Consider the following 25,017-nt stretch of genomic DNA (forward strand, 5'->3'; position numbering starts at 1 on the left):
AAAAAAAGAAGAAGAAGAGGAGGAAGAGGAGGAGGAGGAGGAGGAGGAAGAAGAAGAAGAAGAAGAAGAAGAAGAAGAAGAAGAAGAAGAAAAGAAATCATTCTAGAAAGTGCAACTGCATACTCTCCAGTCTATTTTTCTAAGGAACAAAAGAAAGTTGAAGAAAAATGTATAGGGTATATATAACTTTTCAAAGAAAGGATGGAACACAAATATAAATGTATTTATATACAAAAGTGTATGTGTATCCATATATATATGCAACCTTATGTATATATTGTATTTATATTTAATAAACTAAGTATTAAAATTTTGGGGAAGGAAGAAATAGGGTATGAGAGAGATATAGAAGTTATACTACTTTGAATATACTGGTTTTATAGATTGATTTTGAAATCATAAATATTCTACATAATTATAATGCAAAATTAAATCTAAAAAAGCAATCTCTATAAATTGGAAGTAAAATAAACCTAATTTCATATCCAGTTGCTGTCATAAGTACTCACAGAGGTGCTATTTCTAGCGATTTTATTTAAAATACATAACAATTTAAAGGAAAAGTCTAAACTGCTCATGGTAATTATATTATTTGTAGTAGGATTGATACTGATATTCTGAGACTCTTGTGCATGTACTGTGAATAAATCAAAGCATTTAATGGTATCATTAAATGCTGAGGTTTTTGTTGGGAAAGGAGAGTGTGGCTGAAATGACATAAAGATACGAGATCAATGGGGTAAGGCATTCTGACTGGAGAAAATCACACTCCCAAAGACGAGCTTACAAGTTGCCTTAGCTGATTCTCCAGGCTTCTGTTTCTAAAGCTATTGTCATGACGTCTTTTAGTGTTTGTTTTTCATATGATGAGGTCAATATATACACAAATATTAAAGTACATTTACATGTATATACACACATAAACTTATTTAGATAGCATGTTCTCATGCATTGATCACATTTCTGATTTGAAATAATAGTACACTAGTTAAATTCTTCCGAGTTGACTGTGGCCGAATCTGCCATGCCCAGCATCAGACCTCGCATTCTTTCCCACCTACTTGTTTTAAGCTGCTGGCTCCTTGCAGTCACTTGGCAGAGAACACTTCTCCTCAAACTTGCGTTGTATTTCTAGCTTTCACTCATCAATATGAATTTTGATGCTCCCAGTGAAAACCAATTTAAGGTATGGAGCGTGTTTAAAACAAGGACTGGCTCCAGCCACACCCTTAATTTCAGAAAACAAGCCTCTGAGGCACTCCCAGGAAGCCATGTGGTATCTTTTGGTAGAAAGAATCAAAACACCTTAGTATAAAACAACGTTAGGGTATTTGTTGAATTTAAAAAGTTTAGCTAATGTGCATGACAGCAGACCTCAAAGTATCAGAAGAAAGACTCCCAAAACGTCTGTAACAGAGCTTCAGATAGAACACATCTCTTGAAATAATACTAATATCTATTTTGGGGATAATATAAGACATTTTCTCCAAAACACATATCTCTTTACCATAACGGGAGACATATAAGTAAGTAGAAAGATCTCTGAAGACAACTAAGTGTTGTTTAAGCAGTAAAATAACAATCTAATGAATTAGTCAGATAAGAAAAAAATCTATGGGGAGAGGAATATTATTTAGTTTGGGAAAATAAATATGGTTTTCAACATAGGTGAAATATTACTGGGACAGAGGACAGGAAATAATACTAGGACTGGGACCGGATATGAGAAAAACAGGATGAAATGGAAGATGTGAGAATTCAGAATAGACACAGAAAAAAGGACATGGCGGAGCAATCCTGGGCACTAATGATTTTCTAAGAAACCAGGAGATCCAGGTGCCTGAGGACTGTTCCAAGTGGAGCAGCTGTCTATCTCAAGGATTTTGCTAACCCCAGAAGCCATTAGCCTAGTGCCCAGGGAATGTTTAATACCGAGACGCTTTCATTCCACCTGAAAGAAAAGCAAGAGAGGGATCTCTCTCTCTCTCTCTCTCTCTCAAAGTACCTAGTACTTTATGATAGCTTCATTGGTTTCTTGTGTTGATTATTCAAGATTCCTTGGCTGACGATGACAAGAACACAAATCAAACTAGCCTCAACTAGAAAGAGAATTGGCTTATATAACTAGGTATTCCAATGATAGAGAGAATATCAGACAAATCTAGATCAAGGCACATACCCTTTCTTGCTCTCTCTCCCCCCATCTCCTTTTCTTTCCATCTCCCAATTCTGTTTGTCTCTGATCAGCTTTTGGCCTCATATTCTTCTTCCATGAGCAGGCTCTGAAACCCCAAACCCACAGCTTTTTTATATCAAGTCTTCTCTCTACGTAGATCAGATTTCACCAAAGGAATCTTACTGAGAGCCACGTAGGAGATGCTTCAGCTTCCTGGAACAATCACTGGGGCATATTCCTGTGACTCAGACATTGGACAGACCCAAGTCAAGCTCCCACAGGCCACTACACTGGCCATTCCCAGCACAACCACACAGGATGGGGAAAGAGTTGTTTTTTCCAATGAATCCCAACAACAGATTTTTCCCACTATCCTTCCAATAAGACGATTTTTCCTCCAAGGGCATGGCCATCTCAAATACTTTTGGCCTTTTCCATACTTTACCATAACATCTCCTAAATATATGCTTCATAATTAAACAAATGGAAACCAGAATTTTTATTGTACACATCATCAATAAATTATTTTCACAGATTGAAAACACATTCCTTCAATATTCCATTAGCTGATTGTGATCACCTAATCAGCACATGAAATCTATTCAGAGTATCAGGAGCATAAGAGAGACAAGGATATGTCAATTTGAAAATGCCATCCTTAGAAAGCATGTCTACCTACATCTCCAATCTCTAAGTCATAAATGGAAAGCATTGAATGTACTACTAAAGATTTTTATACCTGAAAAATGGGATGGTTCAGGTAGCCTAAGGATCCTGCAGCTGTGATGTGTGGAACACAGGTGTTGCGCAGAATAATCTCATGTAATAAGAAGTTCAGAGAATGGTCATGACTAGTGCAAGGGGGAGAGCTAAGTAGATATGATTCCAGGCCCTACCCTTACTACAAGCAGAAGGTCCAAGCTTTCATCCTCTTTCTTATTTGAGAGCTTCACATTAGGATTTTTTGGAAAAGCAATTGTACTGGCAAACCAAAAAACATACAAACAGCCAAAAAATTGTATTAGTCTAATCACCTCTTTATACTACAGATGAAACAGTTCCTAAATACAGATCCTAAACTTGCTGTCATTCAAATTTCAACACAGCTATCCTTTTACTTCACCAGGCTGCCTTTCTTAATTTGATTTTACAAAGGAAAGCTTTTTTAAAAAAAACTAAAACTACAACTAAAAAAGCATATGCTTGAGTTCTTAGACTACACATAAATATTTAGGCTGTGCTTATCAGAATTTTAGAATTCTGAAAAGCCTCCCTGAACTCTCAAAACTTCTAAAAGCCATACCATGCTGGTGAGGCTGCAGAGCAAAGGGAACACTTACATACTGCTGGTAGAAATGTAAATTAGTTCAGTCACTGTGGAAAGCAGTGTGGAAATTTCTCAAAGATCTTAATAACAGAACTACCATTCGAACCAGCAATCCCACTACTGGGTATATAACCAAAGGAAAATATATCTTTCTACAAAAAAAGACATGTACATTCCTATGTTCATCGCAGTACTATTCACAACAGCAAAGACATGGAATCAACCAAGATGCCCATCAACAGTGAACTGGATAAAGAAAACATGGTACATATACACCATAGAATACTATGCAGCTTTAAAATGAATGCAATTATGTCCTTTGCAGCAACATGGATGCAGCTGGAGGCCATTATCCTAAGCAAACTAACACAGGAACAGGAAACCAAATACAACACATGCTCATTCTCACTTATAAGGGGGAGCTAAACATTGAATACATATGGACACAAAGATGGGAACAAGAGACACTGGGGACTGCTTGAGGAGGGAGATGAGGAGGGGGACATGGATTCAAAGCCTGCCAGTCATGTACTATACTCACTACCTGGGTGACAGAATCATTCATCCACCAAGCTTCAGCAACACTCAATTTACCCATGTAACAAACCTGCATGCACACCCCTGGAATCTAAAATAAAATAAGATAAAAGTAATTTATTCAATTAAAAAAAAAAATGGGCCAGATGCGGTGGCTCATAGCTGTAATCCCAGCACTTTGGGAGGCCAAGACAGGTGGATCATGAGGTCAGGAGTTCGAGACCAGCTGGCCAATATGGTGAAACTGAAAATACAAAAATGAGCTGGGCATGGTGGTGCACACCTGTAATCCCAGCTACTGGGGAGGCTGAGGCAGGAGAATCGCTTGAACCTGGGAGGCAGAGTTTGCAGTGAGCTGAGATTGTGCCACTGCACTCTAGCCTGGGCGACAGAGCGATACTCCATCTCAAAAAAATAAAATGAAATAAAAAAATAAAATAAAATGCCACACAAGCATCAAATGTGGATAGAAGAAGAAATATCTACCTACGCCTCTGCTGAAATGTCAATGAATCTATCTAATAAATGCCTGCAATAGGCTACTTAATTAAAATGAATAGCTTTAGCAATCACCTTGGTTGACAACATTCAGAATCAGGAGCAAATAATAGTTAATGCTTATTCTACAGAATTTCTCTTCCCTTCCGTACACAAAACATGTACACGGCTTAGTAACACAAAATTTCCAATAATCTATGAGAGAACACTTAAAGATTTTACACTTAAGAAGAATAATTTTTGAATTAATTTTGAATCTATTTTCCAAAACTAAATGACTTTTTAAAGGCCTAATTTATAATTACCATTATAAATAAAGACATACACTGCAAGTATTTGGCACACGTAATTATAGTAAAATGAACACACCCCTATCAAGCACATCTTTGTAGGTCAAGATGGCAATAAGAAAATATTTTTCACTCTGGTCCACAGTGATCAAAGGGAGATCAGCACTGAAACTGTATTTCAGAATGCCACCAAAAGCTTTGACCAGGAAAGAGAAGCAGTGCTGGCCAGTTGCCCACAAGATTGCATACTACATTAGGTTTTAATACATTTCAAAAACAAAGATAATTTATATAGAAACTGTGACAGTTTGAGGAAGTTCGTTGGTATAATCTTAGAAGACTGATCTAAAGACAGTCTAGGACAGCTGCATGCAATTCTAGGAGTCAGATCTGTTTGTTTCCAAGATAAGCATCAAATACTAATACAGATAAGAGCTAAAACTAAAATACCAATTCAGTGAAAAAGCTAAAACCCAGAAGACGTTTTATTTCATTACCTGTCTAAAGTTCTTTTTAACAGTGATAGGTCATGTTCTGTTTCTTCACTGGGGTAAGGTAGAATATCTGAGTGTCCCAAATAAACTGAAGTTAGAGACAAAAATGCTCACAAGCCATTTAGAAAATGATTCATTGTACTGTCTACCTAATACTGGGCTGAAATACATTGACTGCTTAGAGTATGTTTACAATCTGCTAATCCTATAGCTTGCACTTAAACAAGGCTGGTTGGATAGATAATCCAGACAAATGCAGGGTTCCATAACAGAGCAGTTTTAAATGTCTTAGGCTATCACCTAAGCCACAAACAAAATTGATTTTTCCAGACATGTTCCAGTGTCTGCTTACCCTTTCCTGCTACCAACTGTCATCTCACTCCCCTGATAAAACTCTTGACATGTTTTGCAGTATCTTCTACTCCTTTCCCATTCCAAACAGCTGTCTTCCCTTCCTGGCAGAAACTCCCTGACATCTGGATACTCAGGATGGCTACTGTTATGATGGACAGATTCCATTTTATCCAACTACCCAGCTCCGAGAATATAAAAATGAGCAAAAGGAGGAGGAGTGTAATAGTTTCACCAGCTACACAAATACTAGTTCAAGTAATGACCGTATTAAAGTATTAGCATGTTGAATAAATTTCTTTTAAAAGTCCAATTTTGTGACATCTGTAAAATGATACAGAATGTTAAAATGCAATGATTCTGAAAGAATACACAATTACAGGCTTCCTAAATTTCTATCCAGGTAATGACAACACATCCAAGCCCATAGCTCAAACATAGGATTTCTGCTTCATGGCCTAATTTGATGTTTTGTTTACTAGATTTAAGAACAAGAACATGTGTGTTAGATGAAGACAGATGAGTCGAAGAAAAGACAAAACATGAGTCACTTTCCTTGAGCTCACTGCCATATCCCATCAATCACCAGTTCCACTTTGTGCTGCTTCCTAAATATGTATCATCTCTTGCATATTCTGCTACACTGCTTTCTTAAACTGTTTTCCTATATCCATTCTTCCCTCTACTTCAGTCTATTCTCCACAAGCAGCCAGAGTGATTTTTTTTTGAAGTGCAAATTGGGTCATATCACCCCACTATCCCCTTTCTAAATCCAATCAATGGTCCCCCTTCCTTGTAGAATAAAAGCTACACTAGTCCACATGGACCCTAAAGCTTTGCATAACTCTTGTCCCAGCTTCTCTCTGGCTTCATCAGGAGCCTGTCTCCCTCTCACTCAACATATTCAAACCACAGTGGCCTTGCCTCCATTATATCCAGATGCATCAAATTTCTCCCATTCCTAAGGTCTGCTTTAGTGCTTTTCTCTTTGCCTGGCTCCCTCCTGCCCATGGTTCAGATCTCAATTTATATGTCACTTCCTCAAGGAATTATTCTGCAATCAACAGCAATGTGTTAGGTATCCTTTTATATCTCTCATGAGATCACGGAATTTTTCTTAGTAGCACTTTTGACAACTGTATTTAATTAACATATTAAGTCAGACATTAAAGAGATTTGCAAAACTATAAAGCAATGCCATTCTCGATTTTTGGTTTTGAATTATAGTTAATTTTGTTTAAAATGTTATCTTAATGTGCAAAATGTGAATTATTGTTTTAAATAGAGTATTTTTTAAAAGTTTAATTTCTAATATGGCAAATATCAATAGATTTAACAACATAAGCAAAACTTCTTTTGGTCATCAATAATTTTTAGGAGTATAAAAGGATTCTGAGTTCAAATATTTTAAGAACCACTGAATAAGAAATTAAACTATGGCTTGTGAAATTATGAGATACTGCATTTTAAATCCTTTAGGAATACTTAAAATTGTACTTAACTACATTTTATGTAGGAAACAAAGCTTTCATGTAATGTTGCTACCTTAGAAAGAAAATGCTTAATTCTTATATACTGCTAAGAGAATTATAACAGGATTGTTCAGCTAGGTCATAAGCAATATGTCAATTATAAAAGAGTTGATAAGAAAGTTCAGCTTCCTATGACAAACATAGTTTACAGATTTAAATGAACAATTTTTTCTTTGAAAGCATTCTAACAAATGTTATCTTTAATAACAAACACATATGGCCTTTAAACTTTCAAGGCAAAGATTCTTGAAAATCATAATTAAAACAAACCTTTTGATCTTACAGAAAAGTTCTTAACAGAAGAGTAATAAATAATTTTGCAATGACAAGATGGTGAATATGTGCTCAATACTAATTACTGTCATGATGACTGTGATATCAACAAACCCATATATGGTACTTTCCTAACAGCTTCACAACTTACAACAAATTAAATCCTTCCTAAATTTAACTTATTAAATGTAAACTTATTTTTTAACTTATTAATCAGCCTTAGTTACTATTATTATTAGCCCAAGGATATGTAACTTACCCCACATCTGACAGCTAAATAAGTGACATAAGTGAGGTTTGAATCCAGAGTCTGAGTTCTTAACTCTATACTGCCTGCCTACATACATACATACATATGTATAAATTAACTTTTCTTATTCTGCTTCTAAACAAAGGTAAGGGCTACCCAATCAATGCTTTGTGTTCTCCCAATACTCTTTCCTAGAGCTTCTTCAAAGGCTCCCATGAAGCACTGGTGAAACTGGAAATCACTGAATTTTACTGCCATTTTAACCAAAGCTGAATCAAATAATTTAGAACTTAATATTTATTTAGCTAGGGTCTATCTACCCACATTACTCTTATTTTGTTCACAAATTATCTAATTTCCTATTACACCTGGCTTTGCTTATTTTGGGTTTTCATTGTTCTTGAAGATTTTTCTGGCAAATTCTGGATTTCTGCCCCTCGTAATTCTTCTGTGGACATTCAATGTGAAATACTAATGTTCCTAGGCCACTGGGAAGCTAATGCTGTGAAATCTTTGCTTTGTAATAACCCTATACTTTGTTCAATATCTATTTCATCTGTGCAACAAATATGATAAATAATAAAAGTTGGGAGTCTCCAGTAATTGAAAGGAAATTCTACCCAAGGTCAATGTATTTATGTTAAACAAAAGGTAGTTTGTATTCTCAAAATGAATTGAGTTACTGGGTCTGACATCCTCCTGATTAAAATGTAAACTGATTATTGAGTAAGGAACTTTGAACATAGTCAAAATTTTAGAGAAACATCACTTTAAAATATATAATTAAACAGAAGGCTGTAAGTTCATCTGACAGAATACGTTTACTTTTGCTGAAATGTTAATGATGTCAGTGATACCTCCCTGTCCCTTCATTAATCTAGGGAAAAGAAACTATATGTTTCTCCTCAAAGCTTTGTTCTCCTCACTCCATTTCTTCTTGTCTTCACCCAGAAGCTAATGAAATAAAAGCTTTAGGGCTTCTTATGCTAACACCCCTTCTAAGATCTTATATCTAAATGTGTGGTTACAATTGTGTAGGCTTTGTCCTAAAGAGGATAAAAATTGCGTAAGATTCAGATGCTACCCAACCTGGATCTGCCTTACCAGAGTTGTAAATATTTCAGTCAACTTGCAATTACTGCTCATATTTTTGTTTCTCTGTACTTGCAGCCAAGGAAAATCCTTTGGAGTGGCTCATAGACATCAGTCCCCTGGATACAAAATCTTATTTTGGCAAGAAATTGGCAAAGAATTACAAGTCTGGATAGATGGTAAACACGAATTTTAGATCTAAATTTCTATCAATAGGTAATTAGATGAAAAACAATAATAAGGTAGATCCATATCAGAGACAAAGTGGAGGCCTCTAGTCCTAAATTAGTCTGAATAATTTAGAAATGTAACTTTAAAATGTTTGGTTTGGGGAAGATTTTATATAAAAATTCAGGTGTCAAAAATCAGACCTGATAAAACTGGGTATAAGTGCTCTGGCCTGAATATATTTCCTACCTGTCTCCCTTCACTCATTTCCAAGGCCTGCCTGTCCCCACCTAAGTTAAATTTAGGCAAGCCCAAAAGCTTTTTATTAAAGCTTATTATTATTAGTCCTCAAATTATGGAAATAATGCCCAAGAGATACTAATTATTAAAAAATAAATAAATCAACTGACATAATAGCATTCATAGTATGTTTTAACTTTTATTTTAAATGATTAATATCATAAACTCTAAGATGAATTCAAATTATTTATTATGGTATGCAGTATTTTTCAATATTCAGCAGAAAAGAGTAAGCACAAATTTTATCTTAAATAACATTTCCTACCTTTAAATATAACTTCAGTAGCAGACATTATGTTGATGGTTTGGCTAAAGAAGGACAAGAAAATAGAACCTGCTCAAATTCATGCATGGTGGTAAGAAAAATTCAGGGATCATGGCACCAAATATCTTGTTTTCCAGGATGGAGCACAGACTGAGGAAGCACAGATTACACATTTAGAACCTACATTCATTTCTTCACAGCAGTATTAGAAAAGCCACAGTCAATGCCATTTCCATCTAGCTGCATCTAAGCCTTTCTGGGTACAGAGAAATATCTAATTACCCAATACCACTGGAGCAACTTGTGGGGATTGTTTTAATATATATTCACAGCATGTGTCATTATGGCTCCTGGCGGCTATTAAAAGGGTGGGCTAGCAACATGAATTAACAATAACACATTTGGTATATTATGGCTTTATAATGCCTAAAGCATTTAGCTAGTCTCCTTATTATTCTTAATGTGCCTTACAGCTCAGAAGAATCACGTAAGTGTGTATTTGGCTGGTCCCAAATGCTAAAAACATCTCCTAAAAGTAGTTCTTAGTAACTGTTATGTCTAGTTTTCTTCCTTTTTCATCAACCAACATGGCATATGTTATAACCAACAGATTGTTCTGTTTTCAGACCTTTTTTCTGTGTTTTTTTTTTCAGACGAGCAGAACAACTCTTAACAGTAGACAACTTCACCAGGAGAACAGCAGTTCAGTACAACAGGAAGGCCAGTGTCTCCCCAGTACCACCTGCCTAAGCTACTACAAGGGTCCCCCTAACAGAGATACCTGCCTCTATTCACTTTCCTACAGCCCATTCTCCAGTCAGCAACTACAGTCATCTGTGAAAACTATCAGATCATATCACATTAGTCTTCAGCTTAAAGTATTCCAGTGGCTTTGATATGTGCTTAGAATAAAATGCAAACTTCTAGTCATTGCCCACAAGGCTCCTTCATGCAGTGGCTGCCTACTTATCTCTGCAACTTCTCTTTGTACCATTCTCATTACTAAACCTGAAACATGTCAGCTCATAGTCATTCCACACTTTTGACATTTCATGGACCCTCAGCCTGGAATACCTTTTCATAGATCTTTTAATGACTGGCTTCTTCTGCTTCTTCAGAATTCTGCCTAAAAGTCACCTCCTCGGAGACTACCCTATCTGTAGCATCCATTTCTTCCCAATTCTCTATTGCTGTCCTATTTAAGTTGTGTTTTTTTTTTAATTAGGCCTAGTATAGTGAAAATAGTTGGTTTTTTTTTAGCATGATTTCTTGACTATCCCTATATAAATATGGGTATGCACGCACATGCATACACACACAGAAATTCGCATTCCATTAGGAGCATGGCCTTATCTATCTTTCCTATTATCACCTCCCCAGTACCTGGAACAGATACTGGTAGGCAGTGAGTGCTCAAAAAATTATCTGGCATGGACAAACGAACCTGCTAGTTAAGTATTTCCATCCAGAAGACAATCAAGGGAGCTCAACTTGGGAATATATTCAACTCAACTGTTTGAAATTACATCTAACAACACAGGAAATCATTCTCTCTTATTTATTTATTTATTCATTCATTCATTTATTCACTCATTCATTCTGGGCCAGTATTCAAGTCCTAGTCCCTCTTAATAGGGCAGAAAAAGTGTAAGCTCTCGAGAAGAAATTATATTCTTCTACCTTCCCTCGCATGTTCTTCAACTTCAGTCACTCACCCACCCTCTGGTATGGTTTCTGCCATTTCTGTGTATAACAGGTACCAACTTTCACACAATGCTCTTTTCACCTTTTTACAGTAGGCTCACACTAAGTATTAGGTTGGTGCAAAAGTAATTGTGGTTCTTGCCATCAAAAGTAATGGCAAAGGCCAGACATGGTGGCTTACGCCTGTAATCTCAGCACTTTGGGAGGTCGAGATGGGCAGATCACGATGTCAGGAGTTTGAGACCAGCCTGGCCAACATGGTGAAACCCTGTCTCTACTAAAAATACAAAAATGAGCTGGGTGTGGTGGCACACGCCTATAATCCCAGCTACTCAGGAGGCTGAGGCAGGAGAATTACTTGAACCCGGGAGGCAGAGGTTGCAGTGAGCCAAGATCACGCCACTGCACTCCAGCCTGGATGACAGAGCGAGACTCCATCTCAAAACAAAACAAAACAAAAGTAATGGCAAAAACTGCAATTACTTTTGCACCAGCCTAACAGTAATAACTTTAAGATAAAGAGTTTGCTAGGATAGTTTTTCCCGAATTATATTATAATTGCTCTTTGGCTATTAAAACACATACCCATAGGTATACATTTTCACATATTTTTCCATCTAATAGTCTCTTCCAACATTTGGGAAAACTGGATTAGAGATGAAGGGAGACTTTCTTCCAGGGATAGAAGCTCCTCTCAGGCAGCATGACATGGCAGTGTCCCTGGAGGGCTCCTAGTTTTTACTAGGCACTCAATGGTGTCACACTCTGTGCTTTATTTATTACAATACCCCTTTGAGGAGGTATTCACATGTGTTTTGCAGGGGAGGACCCAGGTACAGGGAGTTTCAGTCAATAGGTCAAGGTCACATAGCTAGCAAAAGGCAGAAGTCATATTCAAATTCAGGTCCATCTGGGCACCAGATCCATTCTTGGAACCACTGAATCATACATCTTTGCAATGCATAAGTGATCCGTGCTTTGTTTTACAATACCCTTCTTTCCTAAGGTAGTAATGCAAGAGCTTTTATTTACTTCTTTTAGTTACTAATCTAAAAACTGCACACACACAGCTTCCCTTCAATATTCCCAAGTAACAAGCTTGTTGAAAAACCCTACTGAAAACAAGCGGAGCCTTCTTTTCATTACTCAGTGATTTTTAAGTGTCGCTAGTCTAATCACTGTCTTTTATACCATTAGACTTTTATTTTCATAATTATAGGCTGCCATGGGCTTCTTCCAAAGCCCCCTGCCAAGTCTTCATTCCTACATACAGGTGCTAATTGCTTTCTTAGCACCACTGGTTATTCTCTGAACCTTTGGATTTCACTACCTACAATAGGCCCCTGGGTTTTTCGCCCCTTCAGTAGCCCTTAGCACAATGGTCACAGCACTCCGTGGCTGACTTGGTTCTGCCCCACAAGTCTCATCTCCTCATTCTCAAAGTGGGGTCAAGTCAGTTCTGTGCCCATGCTGCCTCCCGTTCTCTCTCAATGCTTGGTTGTGATGCTTGATCCTAAGGTTAAAGCAACTAAACTGTAGTGGCTTTGAAACAAACTTGTATGTTTCCTCCTCCCCTCCATATAGTGTGAACTATATATATAATTTAAACATTAACAATAACAGCAAACTCTTATCGAGTTCCTATCAGTCTCCACATCAAAGCCCCTCAACAAATTTATTTCGTAAAAAACAAACAAAAATGAGCAAACCTCCCTGTGGAGGAGTACTAATTTTATTTCCCTTCCCTATCTTCCAGAAGAGAACACTGAGGTTCACAGAGGAGAACCCATTCTTCCTGGTTCCAGAGTCCCTACTCTAAAGAGCCACTACCCACTATCCTTCCTGTGAAAACTGTCCCGACCTGATCCTGTTGCAAAATGATGGCAAATAACAGACAGTAGATAGATTTTTAGAGTAAAAGAGAAAGAGAAGATAATTAATTTAAGTTGTGAAAAAAATTCAAGAAGGAAGATGCTTCCTTTCAAGACCTATAATCTGTTCCTGTATGTCTTTCACTTGTCCATCAGGGAATCTCTGAAATGCTCCCTTCACAAAGTTTCTCCTTATGCTCATATCCCTCCCCTAAGCCATCCATGAGGGTACCCATGAAGGCCCAGTTCACTGAAGCTGCCTGACATACTGATGATCACTCTCGAAAGCATCCTCTTTTGGACAACAAATTATATGACCACCCAAACCATAATGTCTATGAGGGCAGGGCTGTATCTTATTCTCGTTTTTATCTCTCACCAGGATTTTCTTTATTTTATTTTATTTTATTTTACTTTATTTTATTTTATTGAGACAGGGTCTTGCTCTGTCACCCAAGCTGGAGTGCAGTGGTGTGATCTTGGCTGAAACCTGTGGCTTCCAGGTTCAAGCAATTCTCTTGCCTCAGCCTTTCTAGTAGCTGGAATTACAGGCACACACCACCACACCTGGCTAATTTTTGAATTTTTATTAGAGACGGGGTTTCACCATGTTGGCCAGGCTGGTCTCGAACTCCTGACCGTAAGGGATCCATTCGCCTAGGCCTCCCAAAGTGCTGGGATTACAGGAATGAGCCACTGCGCCCAGCCAAGATTTTCCGATTTTAAATCAGTACTAGAATAGTGCTTGCTAAGTAGTCTTCCCCCTAGGCTAGGTAGAATTTCGCCATTGCTAAGTCCTTCACAGCATTCTGTGTTGGTCTCTCTTACAGAAATTATCACATGCCAACTTTAATAGTTCACAGACCATATACGCCATGCTTTCATGGCAAGCCTGAGTCTCCAATAATCTCTGTATCCCTAGATACTTGGTTAGATAGTTTATCCAGTGATGTGATTAACTATATGCTGACCAACTGAACTCAATATTCTTTTGATGTCCTCATTTTGCATGCAAACTCTTACTGTCCTTTTGCCAATGGAAGAGAAAATTTGAGAGTTGTGAGATCAGTGATACAACAGGTGCTGGAGGAAAGAAGACAGAGTATCTGTCTGCACCTGGAGAACAGGAGAAAGTTTAGAAACAGGGTTAAAGGACTAGGAGGTGTTCTCTAGGTATAAATGTCTGGGTGTTAGGGATGGGAGACAGTTGAGAGAACCTCCCAGGAAGAAGGAAAATACAGGGCAGATACAAGAGAGTCTGCACGCAGAATGGTGTGAGTAGCTTGTGTGGCTCCTGATGGCTGAAGTTTAAAATCAGAAGGGAGAGTTGAGTAGACATTTACTTCTCAGCAGGCAGTTCTGTTAAATACCAGAGCAACAGTAAATAAGCATTTGATGCAAAACTTGCCCTCTTAAAACAGTGACTTTGGGATCATCCAAACTGCATTGTAACTGAAGATAACAGACAGACAGGGGAGCAAATAGAAGACCTCAGGACAGCTTATTCGAGGCTGAGACAGAATACAGCATTCTCTCTCTCCACTTTTGCACTTTCCTCAACAGATCTACAGAACTGCAGAGGACCAAGTCCTGACCAGGAATGTGATCATACTAAAGGGAAAACAGTCATTTCAACATTTCTGTGGGTCCCTGTGCTGAAGGGACCCAGGGAGTCTGGGTGCTCTGTTTACAAAACATAATACCAATCATGGGACAAAGCTATTTAGCAGAGCAGCAATGGGACAGCCCCACAGGGAGGGAAAGGGTGAGGAGATGTTAACAAATGGTCTCAGGGGAATGCATTTGAGGAAGAAGGACCAGAGGACTTGTACAACAGAGCTGTCTTCTGTTCAACTAAAAAGCATTGTTGGCTGGGCGTGGTGGCTCATACCTGTAATCCCAGCACTTTGGGAGGCTGAGATGGGAGGACCACCGGAGGTCAGGAGTTCGAGACCAGCCTGACCAACAGGGAGAAACCCTGTCTCTACTAAAAATACAAAATTAGCTGGGCATAGTGGCACATGCCTGTCATCCCAGCTACTCAGGAGGCTCAGGCAGGAGAATCACTTGAACCCAGGACGTGGAGGTTGCGGTGAGCCGAGATTGCGCCATTGCACTTCAGCCTGGGCAACAAGAGTGAAACTCCATCTCAAAAAAAAAAAAAAATCAAAACCAAAACCAAAAACACTGCCTGCACTATACTAACAAATTCTGTAATCCCTCTCCTTTACCCTAAGCCTTTACTTTGTCTGCTGCACACAATGATTGCAGGATTAAAGCACTTTGGGAAAATGAAAAACTGGGAAAGCATCCAGGCTGAAAGGAAGTATGGAGGGAAAACAACAGTTGGTTGTCTCTGGAGACAAGATATAGAGAAAGGTGGGAGAGTCAGGAAGGGGACTTATGGGGGCATGTGCATGTGTTTAGGGATAAGAATGAGAAGCAAATAATCATACAGCCCTTTGGCCTTGAGAACTGCTGGTTTTGGAACATGCATCTGTCTGTGGACACTGATATCCCATCTTGTCTCTTGTCACACCATTTCTCTATGTGAATGTGAGCCGTTATCTTCTCCTCTGGCTAGAACATCTATCTACCTAACGTAGTAAATGAATCAATTTTAATTTAAAGAAAAATCAAAAGTCATTTCCATGCACTGACATAAGAAAGCACTTAATCTCAATAAACTAGCAGTTAGGATGATGGGAAAATCTACAAGGGCTCAGAGGTATGTAGCAAATCAAAATTCTCCCCATTTGTATAATGGAATAAAGCCAAAGTAAGCTTTCTTCCTGGCCTAAACCACATAACCTAACACATATTAGAAAGATGGGTTGGGGCAATGAACTGTGACCACTACTGATTCAAAGGAGTCCCTAACCTCTCCCCACCAGTTTCACAGAACCGCACTGGCTCTGGAAAATGACATTTACCAAGATTCTTAATAAAATGAACATCTTTGCCTGTTTCATACATTATTAGATTTTTGGCATGCATTTCAGAACTCTAATACCTTAACTCTGTCTACGAGTGAGGTGGGAGTCCCCAAAGGACCACCATCCCACCCCTGAAAATATTTTCATTACCCAAGTCAGAGGAAGTGAGGAAATGAAAGTTTCCTGACTCTTGCCAGCTAAATAGCTTGATTCAAGTGTGTTACGTTTTCATTATTTACATTTCCCTTGGAATGTGAGGGCTGTCTTCAAATTTTGTGACATCTGTTTTGTTTTGTTTTGTTTTGTTTTTTTCAGGTACTTCTGTTCAGTGTTTCCTGGAAGAAGGAAGAACATGGCTGAAATGAACAATCAACGAACGCTGATTTAATCTATACCACACATACCTCCAATGAGGTAAACCATGGATCATTGTTGAAAAATATTCTTATAAGGCCATTGGACAAAAACAAGTATTAGATATCAATCAGTGCTCTGATTTGGGAAGAGCCATTAATGGTCTCTCAGCTTATGTCATCTCATCTACAGAATGAAAGTGACTGACTCCCCACATAGCTTCCAACTCCAAGAATTTCTGGAATGCGTATTGACACTCAGACAGAGCTGTTTGGGGGTTAATGATTGTTCTTCATTTCTGCTTCCTTTTCTTGATGGATTTTATCAAAAAGGGAGCCATTTTAAAAAGCAGTTATTAGACATTTTTTAAGAACTGCAGGAGAGGTGGAGATAGTTGCAAGAAGGAGATCCATTAGATTTCCTTTTTCTTTTACTACCATTTAACTTTTTCCTCCAAGCCTCTTGCCTTACAATAAACAAAAAAACGGATGACCATGTCACTCCAGATTGTCCTTCATAATGGCAAAACAACAATAATACAAGCTTTTAATTTTTGAACTCCCACTGTACGGCAGACCTTTATCTCATTACTGGAAGGAGTATAAAGGCATGAAACCACTGGCCCTGATGTGCTGTATTGATCCCATTTATGTAAAATGTCCAGAATAAACAAATCTGTAGAGACAGGAAAGAAGATGAGTGGTTGCCAGGGACATTAAGCACAGGAGAATGGGGGTGACTTCTTAACCAGCATAGGGCTTTCTTTTGGGAAGATGAAAATGTTCTAGAGCTATTAATATACAGGAGTAGTTATGATTGTATGACCTTGGGCACACACTTAAAAAGCCACTGAATTGCATACTTTCAAACGGTGATTTTTTTTGGTATATGAATTATATCTACTAAAAAGATAAAATTAAAAAAAATAAAACACACAACCATGGCTCTGGATGGAGATTGCCCAGGTTCAAATCCCAGCCCTACCACTTCTCAGCTTTTCTAAACCTAAGTTTCTACATGCATAAAATGAGAGAAATAATAAACACCTCACAGGGAAATTAGAGGACTGAATAATGCTATGACTTTTAGGTACAAAGGCCAATTTATAGCGTGTTTAAATATATTCTGGCCGGGCACGGTGGCTCATGCCTGTAATCCCAGCACTTTGGGAGGCTGAGGCTGGCAGATAACGAGGTCAGGAGATGGAGACCACGGTGAAACCCCGTCTCTACCAAAAATACAAAAAATTAGCCGAGCACGGTGGCAGGCGCCTGTAGTCCCAGCTACTCGGGAGGCTGAGGCAGGAGAATGGCGTGAACCCGGAAGGCAGAGCTTGCAGTGAGCCAAGATTGCACCACTGCACTACAGTCTGGGTGACAGAGCGAGACTCCATCTCAAAAAAAAAAAAAAAAAAAAAATCTTACAACTCGTTTTTTGATTTGAGAAGAGCCACTCCTGGTCTCTAAGCTTAAGTCATTGTATCTGCAGAATGAAGGGGACTGGTTCCCTACATGAGCACCCCATAAATTTTCCTGTTATTACTATTTAATCTCTACAATAGTTCTACAAAATACATAGAATATTACTGATTTTAGAGATGAAGAAACATCTGTAAAGGGCAAGGAAGTTGCTGAAGTTGCAGAGCCACTAAGTGGCAGAGGTGAGATTTGAGAAATGTCAGAATGGAGCCTCATACTCTTGAGTGACACATCACTCCCTCCTGACCCACATATTAATAACCCAGCATATAGCACGAACTGCTTACTGACTTCTTACTATGTTACAGACACTCAGGGACACTGCCCTCCAGAAAGCCATTACCTGGCCAGTTGCAGTGGCTCATGCCTGTAATCCCAGTACTTTGGGAGGCCAAGGTGGGCAGATTACTTGAGGCCAGGAGTTTGAGACCAGCCTAGGCAGCATGGTGAAACCCTGCCTCTACTAAAAATATAAAAATTAGCCAGGTGTGGCGGTGAGCATCTGTAATCCCAGCTGCTTGGGAGGCTGAGGCAGGAGAATCACTTGAACCAGGGAGGCAGAAGTTGCAGTGAGCCAAGCTTGCGCCCCTGCACTCCAGCTTGAGCAACAAAGTGAGTGAGACACCATCTCAAAAAAAAAAAGAAAGAAAAGAAAAGAAAAGAAAAGAAAAAAGCAAAGCAAAGCAAAGCAAGCCATTACCCAAGATGGGAGAAGAACAACAGTGCCCAGGGATTAAGGAAATTAAGAAACAGGTGAACACAGTAAAAGCATAAAAGTAGATATTTTTATCATGTGATTCAGAACCTTCTGTCTTCAGAAGGTGACTTGCCTATCAGGGAAAACCCAGAGTAACTGGGCTGAGAAAAGAACAATATGTAGATGAACTTTGGAGAGTTTCTAAGAAAACAGTTAAGAGGCTGAATGCTGTGGCTCACACTTACTTATAATCCCAGCACTGTGGGAGGCCAAGGTGAGAGGATCGTGGCCAGGCATTGAAGACTGGCTTGGGTGACATAGCAAGACCCTATCTCCAAAAGGACTTTTTAAAAGTTAGCCGGGCATGGTGACGCATGCCTATAATCCCAGCTTCTCAAGAGGCTGTGGCAGGACAGCTTGAGCCCAAGACTTTGAGGCTGCAGTGAGCTATGATTGTGCCACTGCACTCCAGCCTGGCCAATAGCACAAGACCCTATCTCTAAAAAAGAAAACAAGAATTAAGCGTAATCAGCCGCTCACCTCTATGCCAAATACTATATTTTACTTAAGATTTCAAATCTCATTGTTCTATACCGTGGCCACTAGCCACATGTAGCTAAATTTAAATATATTAAAATTAAATAATATGAAAATTTTGGTTCCTCAGTTCATACCACCACATTTCTTGCTCGCAAGAGCCACATGTGGCCACTGGCTGCCATATTGGACAGCCCAGATAATAGAGCATGTCCTTCACTGCAGAAAGTTTTATGGAATAGCACTAATCTAAATATAAAATCACATCATTCACAGTCAAATAATAAGAGAAAATGCAACACTTTATTTCATATCCTAAAAATAGATTTGGTATCCAAGTGAATACCTGGAACTACTATAAATGCTCACCTAAGTTGTAAGATGACATTATAATTTCTTATTTACACTTTAAAAATAACATTATCTGATCATATTGCTCTGGTGTAAAGATTTTCCAGAAAAAAAAAAATCACTTTCCTAGACTACCTTTTATTTTTAAAAATCGCAGATAGCATAGACAAACAGATAATGAACACGTAAGCTCACTTCATCTCAGTTTTGAAATGGATACAATTCATTGGTCTTGAAAAGAAAAGTTCAGGACATCGGGGAAAACTCAGTTGCTCTGGTCTCTGAGTTAGTAGTCTTATGAGTAGAATGCCTTTTTGTCCAAAGAATTCTCAAAATGTTATTATTTTTGTTTGTGTTTTTTGAGGTTGAGTCTCACTCTGAAAATGTTATTATTTTTGTTTGTGTTTTTTGAGGTTGAGTCTCACTCTGTCTGCTAAGGATGGAGTGCAGTGGCGTGATCTTGGCTGACTATGACCTCCCCATCCTGGGTTCAAGCAATTCTCCTGCCTCAGCCTCCTAAGTAGCTGGGATTACAGCCACAAACCACCACACCTGGCTAATTTTTGGATTTTTAGTAGAGATGAGGTTTTGCCATGTTGGCCAGGCTGGTCTCGAACTTTTGGCCTCAAGTGATCTGCCCTCCTTGACCTCCCAAAGTGCTGGGATTGCAGGCGTGAGCCACTACTCCTGGCCTCAAAATATTTCGATAACCATTCTAATTTGAGCAGACATGGTAGTGGCAACAACTCAGAAATAAAATAATCTTATGAGGTTTGGTCAAATATGCCAATAAAGTTCCTCTCCTATCTTGCCTCTGAGCCATGCTCATATTTGTGAAATGGGAGGAAAAATTTTTCTCCTTCTTTGCAGATATATTACTCTCCTTCTTTGCAGATATATATGTGTGTATGTGTGTACACATACACACACACACACACAGAAGCACACATACATCCGACAGAAGTTGATATCTATCATCCAGTACTTAAGTTTTTATTTGAGTATAACTGACACACATATACATATAAATTCAACTAATTATTTTACAGTCTGAACACTTTCATGTAACCAACTCCCAGATCCAGAAATACAGTATTATCAACACCTCAGAGCCTACCTGCCACAGCCTTCCAGGTACCTCTTCCTCAAGGGTAACTAACATCCTGACTTCTAGCACCATTGGTGAACTTTGACAGTTTCCACACTTTATGCATGTGTCACTCTTTTTTGTCTAGCTTCTATCACTGAACAAGACACCATCTAGTTTTGACAGATGCTCCCTGTTACCACAAGGCAGCCATTTAATGCTTTCCTGCTTTATAGAGTAACTAATCCTTACTGAGCACATATTATGTGTCAAGTGCTTTACATGCCTTAACTCCTTTAATTCCCCCAAACAAGCTTATCAGTAAAGTATTATTATTATCCCTGTGAAATAGATGAGGACATTGATGTGTAAAATTGGCGAGGCTATAGTTCCCACTTATTCCATTACATACTAATCTAGGTGTTCCTGTAAAAGGATTTTGCAGATGTAATTCAAGTCTCTAATCATTTGACTTTAAATTAGGGAGATTATCCTGAGTGGACCTGATTTAATCAATTGAAGGCCTTAAATACAGGGCTGAAGCTTACAGGAGACAGGGAACAGAAAACAAGGAGGGAAGGGGGCACTTTTTCTGGAGCAGATAACCATGAGCAACAATCATCCATTAACTTATACATGCCAATAATAGATGTCACACCAACTCAAAGACAAGTGTCTTCAGTTCATTCTTATATAGGAACTTGTGGTAAATATGTTATGCGCCATGTTATTTTTCAAGCCAGCCCTGATGTCATTTGTTCATGCACACTGTCCCTGTAAGAATACTCTCATTTTTCAAGTCCTGCATCAGAATTCAAGTTGGGAAAAATAAGGTCACTCCATCCATGGTAGGGTGATGGAGGTGTTTTTGGACAGCCAGACTTTTCAGATTTACTCATCTTTCAAAGGAGACTCAGTGAAAGGCTTCTCTTGAGCGGATCTAAACAGATCTCAAGTAAACCTAGGAGATTTTTTAAGAATGGAAGCAATTTCTTCCATTATCATATCCCCCTTAACATATATCATTGAGCAGGACTGAAGGGAAGTCTTGGTGAGTATGGATGCATATTATCATTTGTCTTCTCTTTTCCTATTTAAGGCTGATTTTAAGGATTTTCCATTTTCGGAAGTGAAATTAAATGGAATTCTTAGTTTTCTCTTCCAACCCTCAAGACTTCCTCCTCAAGTCTTCTCCATCTCAATTATTAGTGTGCCACATTCGCTGGGTTTCCTGGGCCAAACTCAGTAGTGATCAGCAAGTCAGTTCTGCCTCCAGGAATATCCCAAAGCTAACATCTTATCTCCATCTCCATCATAAGCACCCTTGTTCTGACCACACTCTGCTAAACCCAAGGAGGCCTGAGTGATCTCCCAGCTTCCGCTCCTGCCCCTCTAAAGCCATGTCATATACAACAGAGAGCTCTTTTTAAAGCTGCAAATTTAATAATATCACTCTCCTGCATAAAATTCCAAATGAGACTACATATGTGATGATACTAAGGAATCACTGTAAACTTTTACTAGTGATAATGATACTATGGCTATGGTTTTAAAAAGAGTTCTGATGTTCTAGAGATCTATGGTGACAAATGACACCATGTCTCCTTCAAATAACACTGTGCGGTGGTGGTGACTGGGGAGGGGTGCAGTTGGAGAGAAGGGATAGGTAAAATAAGATAAACCATGAGCTGATAATCATTGAAATTCGGCAATAGGTACGTCGGGAGTCACTATACTTTTCTATTTTTGTATCTGTATAAAATTTTTATAATAATAAAAAAAAAAACTATTAAATCCCCAATGACTCCTGACTGCACTTAGACGGTAAAATCTTAAGAACCTGTATGGCTCAAAAGGTACTTTATGATCTCACTGATGCCTGGAAATCCTTGATTTTATCCAGTACCCAGCTTTGTCCACTAACTGCCAAACAGCTGTAACAGCCACCCCGTGCCTTCACCATGCTGAGCCCTTTGCCGCCATAGGGCCTTCAGACAGGCTCTTTTCAGCCTTAGAGGTTCCTCCCCAAGATGTGCCAGATGTGCCCAGTGTTGGCTCCTTCTCCTTCAGGTGTTCACTCCAACATACTCCTCAGAGAGGGCCTCCTCCACCATGCTACCTAAGGCATCTTCCCTCCCCGCTCTCCTCCTGCCCACCCCTCTGCACCCTTCCCACTCTACCTCCTACTTTCTTTCATTGTTCTTTCTTCATAATCCTTATTAATTTTTGAAATCATCTTTTTTCTTAAGCCTTTTTAAAACATAAACTATGGTTTGGCTGTGTTCCCACTCAAATCTCATCTTGAATTGTATCTCCCATGATTTCCATGTGTCATGGGAGGGACCCGGTGGCAGGTAATTGAATCACGGGGGCAGGTCTTTCCCATGCTGTTCTCGTGATAGTAAGTCTCACAAGATCTGATAGTTTTATGAAGGGGAGTCCCCCGTACATGCCCCTCTTGCCTGCCGCCATGTAAGATGTGCCTTTGCACCTTTATCTTCCACCATGAGTGTGATGCCTCCCCAACCACGTGGAACTGTAAATCCATTAAACCTCCTTCCTTTATAAATTACCACATCTCAGGTACATCTTTATTAGCAGCATGAGAACAGACTAACACACAAGTCATTTATTGTCAGTATCCTCCCCATACTAGAATACATGCTCTGAGATCATTGGGACCTTGTCTGTCCAGTTCACTTGCATGCTTCCTGTACACATTAAACAAATCCTTTGAATCAGACCAGACAATTAAAGCTGTGTACATAGTACATGAACAACAACAAAAATAATAATAATGCCTTGGAAAGTGAAATTATCCTTACATGTATATATCTGTAGTATTAATGAATAGTTAATCCTAATGGACTTCACTTGAATTAAACATATGTCAACATAATGAATATTTACACATATTAACACAATTAATGAATAATTAATACCTGTGAGTTTTCTCTGAATTACATTCAATATATCCATATACAGTATGTGCATATACACACACAGTCTTTATTTCATTATTCTGATACCAAATATATAAGATAATTGTTGGCTTATATGTAAGGAATATGACAGTTTATGATTGCTATATCTTGAGCAGGAGATTTTGCTAAATGTATTGTTGCCAGAGCTTAGATTTTAAAATTCATTTCTAAGAGTCTTAGCTGGTGTTAAACCATGTCAGCATAATAAGCAAGTTTTGATTTCCTTTCAGATGTTCCTGGCTGCTGAAAGAATTGATTTTGAAGGTTTTCCCATTGACCTATAAGGCTGTGAAGAAGAGATAGCTCTTCTTAATCTCAAAGATCCAAACTGAGCTTACATTCCCCGGGCTTTGTTCAGATGTCACCTTCAGAGCTTGCTTCATTATGTATCTCAGGAGAAACACAAAAGTATTAGTGATAGGACATTGACTGGTAGGCTTTAATCCTTCTCTGAGATGTTGTTTAATACTGATGGTTTAGTATCACATTCGAGGATAACTGTAGTTAGTATACCTACTTTCCCAAGTACAAATTCACCCTAGGGCTATGTAGAGGACCCAAGAGCGTCAGGAGCAGTTTCGAACAAGGTGTAACTTCTCAGTGTTATATGGAATAAGAGAGAGATTAAAAAATCACATCCAAACTCAAACATCATTTCGAAGGTCCTTTCCCATCTCTCTCTCTCCAAAAACAACTAAAACATGGGATATTACATCTTTCAACAATGGCCAAAACCTTTCTCTGTTAAGGAGATTCTATGCATTTTTAAATATCTCTGTTTTTTTTTTTTTTTTTTTTTTTGAGACAGAGTCTCACTCTGTCACCCAGGCTGGAGTGCAATGGCTTGGTCTCGGCTCACTGCAATCTCTGCCTCCCAGGTTCAGATGATTCTCCTGCCTCAACCTCCTGAATAGCTGGGACTACAGGCGCCTGACACTAAGCCCGGCTAATTTTTGTATTTTTTTAGTAGAAACAGGGTTTCACCATGGTGGTCAGTTTGGTCTCAAACTCCTGACCTCGTGATCTGCCTGCCTCAGCCCCCAAAGTGCTGGGATTACAGGCGTGAGCCACCGTGCCCGGCCGTATCTATGCTTTTCCTTCCCAGATGTTTGAGAAACTCAAGAAGGAAACATTGTATACAGACTCATACTTAACCTCAGTGTGAACATACGCAGCAACACCATTATCAGTCTCCTGTTACATGATCTAAATGGTAAGTGGGGCCCAGTGTGATGCCAATTTTATAAAGGAAAGTCTGGAAAACATCACAACAGAAAGAGAGTTGTCATGCTTGCTTTGATTAAAGAGGGTGTAGTATGTTTCATAAACAGGTTAGTTCTCACAGGAAGGTTCAATAAATAGAAGCAAAAAGCAAAAACTCACAACGGAGATCCTCCCACTGTTTGAATTTAAAAAATAGAGGTCACTTTGTCACTAGACTTTTCAGTTGGCTCCAGTGTTCATA

General features: G+C 38.8%; 1 protein-coding gene and 1 long non-coding RNA gene across 8 annotated transcripts in view; one reads left to right on the top strand and one right to left on the bottom strand.

Moving 5' to 3' along the window:
• LOC108543624 (uncharacterized) overlaps positions 1-10,467 on the top strand; it is a 23,576-nt gene extending 13,109 nt beyond the window's left edge. For both annotated transcript variants that reach the window (XR_001889625.1, XR_001889624.1), the window contains 2 exons: positions 8,899-8,999; positions 10,207-10,467. This is a non-coding gene — a long non-coding RNA (uncharacterized LOC108543624). The remainder of the gene's footprint in view (positions 1-8,898; positions 9,000-10,206) is intronic.
• Positions 1-25,017, bottom strand: part of FHIT (fragile histidine triad diadenosine triphosphatase) — a 1,104,604-nt gene that overhangs the window by 480,625 nt on the left and 598,962 nt on the right. The window lies entirely within an intron of this gene.

Source organism: Rhinopithecus bieti, unplaced genomic scaffold (assembly GCF_001698545.2).
Source record: "Rhinopithecus bieti isolate Rb0 unplaced genomic scaffold, ASM169854v2 scaffold_21649, whole genome shotgun sequence".
NCBI lineage: Eukaryota > Metazoa > Chordata > Mammalia > Primates > Cercopithecidae > Rhinopithecus > Rhinopithecus bieti.